This window comes from Pinus tabuliformis, chromosome 1_1 (genome assembly GCF_031772625.1).
Source record: "Pinus tabuliformis cultivar Carrire ecotype Pingquan chromosome 1_1, CPIR1, whole genome shotgun sequence".
Classification (NCBI taxonomy): Eukaryota; Viridiplantae; Streptophyta; class Pinopsida; order Pinales; family Pinaceae; genus Pinus; species Pinus tabuliformis.
In genome coordinates this window covers 882,265,701-882,268,997 of record NC_142297.1, presented here as the reverse complement: position 1 = coordinate 882,268,997, position 3,297 = coordinate 882,265,701, and the positions used below count along the sequence as shown (strand labels likewise).

Genomic DNA, 3,297 nt, shown 5'->3' with positions numbered 1-3,297 from the left:
AAAAAGTCATTTTTTCTATAAATTACACTGGTCTAAATAAATTAACAAATTTAAAACACAAAATTATAACAATTTTTTATTATGCTTTTTTGCCTTGAAAATTAAGGAAATTCTAGCAATATTTTGATAAACTTTGGTAGGGATTTTTGTAAAATCAAGGTACAATTGTCAAACTTCAAGATTTTGGGTGCTCCAAAGTTTTTTAATAGTTCTAAATCCATTTCCACTATCAAAAACATGATTTAAACGCTACTTTCGCAAAATTTATTGAGATCTTTTTAACTACTGCAACCTCGATAAACTTGCCCTATTGAAAAATAAAATAAAAAAAATAAACTCATTCCAAATTTGATATAAATTAAAAACAACTAATACAAGGGTAAAACAATTTAATTTAAAAAATAACACCATGCCTAATGTTATCTACCCTAGCGAACCTTAACCACAACATGGTGATTGAGGATGGCCTGGCAGCGACTAATAACAGTACGAACAGGAGGCATCTAGAAGTATAGCGAAAGCGCAATTTACGGTTTACTTTCACTGAAGACATTCTGTGAAAAAATTTGAAGTAGGCACATTAATCATGATGCTATCGCCTGCCATATTTCCCTTTTCCTCCTGCCACGAAATCACACATCCCATGTGTCTCTGAGATCGAATCACACGCTATCTCCTACCGTATATTCCTTTTTCTCCGACCTTGAAAGCGCGTTTCACGTCTGGTTGCAATGTTACCAGAAATGTCGCGTCATCACTGATATAATTAGAAGGTAAACATTCCGCGCGAACCTCGGGGTTGCTTGCTTTGACATTCTAAGGTGAGGTGAAAGGTTTTCAGACCCAGCCGTTAATATTGAAATTTTTGGTCAGCGACAGGTCTTATCGGTCCGTGCATTTAATTGACCATGCGTATCACCGGCCCCGGCCCCGGGCCCCGAATGCTTTTATATTGGGAAGCAGTGGCGAGATCTGTGAAAGTGAAAAATGAAGATGGAAACTATTCTCCTCCTCCTCCTGCAGCTCATGGTGTTGAATTGGGCGTTAAGCGTAGATGCAGAATGTCCGTTCGATCTGGATTATGTCCATCAATTGCCATGGGACAGGTCTTATTGCCAAACGGATTTTAATAAATCCGGTTGCTGCCAGGCGTTGCGGAGCCTGCTCGGCGTAGGGCTAGCTCAGTATTTGAAAGATAAATACGTGTTCGAATTTCCCACTAATGCCTCTGCTCTCTCTTGTCTCAGAGCATATCAACAGCAGCTCGACTCTTTGTCTCTACCCGGAGATTTGGTGGCAAACTGTTTCGTCCAGAACATATCTGATTTTGTTTCGAGCCCAGAGCTTTGCGCCGGCATACAGACTAAGCAGGACTGGATTCTCAAAGTGAAAAATACTTCCCTGGACTCGGCCTGCAAAGGCGACCTCTCAGATCTGGGCGCCTGTCTGCAGTGCACGGAAAGCGCAAACGACGTTTTAGAGGTACTGCGGAGCATGGACATAAACAACACAAGAGAGTCACAGAAATGCTTTTATTTCGCATGTCTATATGCCGCCGGAGTGGTTAATGAGTTCGGCCCCATGGATCGAAATACTGCCGAATGTATCCTTCGCGTGCCCTTCGTCCCACCCAATTCGGATAGCCGAGCTTTCGCCTACACTTTTATTACTATTGCCATGGTCTTCGTTTTCTTCTTTGCTCTAGCAATTTTATATTATCTGTTGGTAACGAGGATTGATCCTAACGCTATGCACAGGAGATTTGTGAAGCGGAACGAAAAACTTCTAAAGGCGGCTGTGAAACCCAACACGGGAGCAACGTGGTTCGACATTCGAATCATCAGGGACGCCACAGATAACTTTAGCGAGGCCAATCTCATCGGCCGAGGTGGTTTCGCCACGGTCTACAGGGGAACGCTACCGAATGCTCGGCGAATAGCTGTGAAGAGAATCAGAAACTGCACGCCCGAGGGAGATTCCGAATTCCTTAACGAAGTGGAGATCATCAACAGCATCAGGCAACGGAATTTGGTCGTTTTGAGGGGCTGCTGCGTGGCCAGCGACAAGAGGGAAGGTCACCAGCGGTTTTTGATATATGATTACATGCCCAATGGAAGTCTGGATGTCCATATCTTTGGACAAAAGTCCAAAGTCCGGCCTCTGGACTGGCCACAGCGCAGGAACATTGTCCTCGGCACTGCGAAGGGGCTGGCTTATCTACACGACGGTATCGATCCACCCATTTATCACAGAGACATCAAAGCCACCAATATTCTGCTGGATGAGGAAATGAATGCCTGTGTGGCGGATTTTGGACTGGCGAGGATGATGACTAAAGAAGAAAAATCCCATATCACGACTAAAGTAGCAGGGACGCACGGCTACTTGGCCCCAGAATACGCTCTCTACGGTCAACTGACAGACAAGAGCGATGTGTATAGTTTTGGGGTTATGTTGTTGGAGATCATGAGCGGCAGAAAGGCTCTCGACACCTCTACCGAGTCGGTCTCCCATTATCTTATCACGGATTGGGCATGGGCGCTGGTGAAGAGAGGGAGGACCATTGAAATAATAGACAAGAGAATCCGGCAAAACGGGGCGGAGAGCGAATTAGAGAGATTCGTTTTGGTGGGCATTTTGTGCTCGCATGTTATGGTGGCGTTCAGACCTCGAATGGTGGAAGCCGTGAAGATGCTGGAGGGTTTGGCTGAGATTCCTGAAATCCCAGACAGGCCTTTGCCGCTTACGCTGCAGGGTCCATCTCGCATAGACGAATCCAGCGGCTCCTTCGTCTTTTCTCCTAGTGTTTCTGGGCTCTCCTTGAACGGATGTCGGTGAGCATATGTATGTATTTGCTTTGTTGCCATTCTAAGAACTGGATGCCGGTGGGGTTTCAGTGGATCACAGACACTTTTATGAGCCATTAGAGGGATTACAGTGGATCACAGACACTTTTTTGATCCATTTGTACACATTATTAGTAGATCGTTCTTCAATGCAATATTTTTATGATCTATTTGTACACATTATTAGTAGATCATTTTTTTATGCCATATTGAATTAGTATATAATATTAATTTTTTAGATTTATGTTGAGTAGATTTATGTCATTACAATATTATATATTGTTATTGTAATTAAAATTATGTGATTTTTATAAATAATAATAATTAATATTTATAAAATTATAATTATAAAAATATATATCATTTTTTAGATTTTATATTAAATATAATAACTTAGTACATTAATGAAAATATAACTCCACGAATATTTAACGACATAGATTACTGACTG

At 42.1% G+C, this 3,297-nt stretch overlaps 1 pseudogene; it reads left to right on the top strand.

Moving 5' to 3' along the window:
- The first annotated feature begins 924 nt into the window (after positions 1 to 924).
- LOC149217186 (putative receptor-like protein kinase At1g11050 pseudogene) lies at positions 925 to 3,014 on the top strand (annotated as a pseudogene).
- Positions 3,015 to 3,297: the final 283 nt, after the last annotated feature.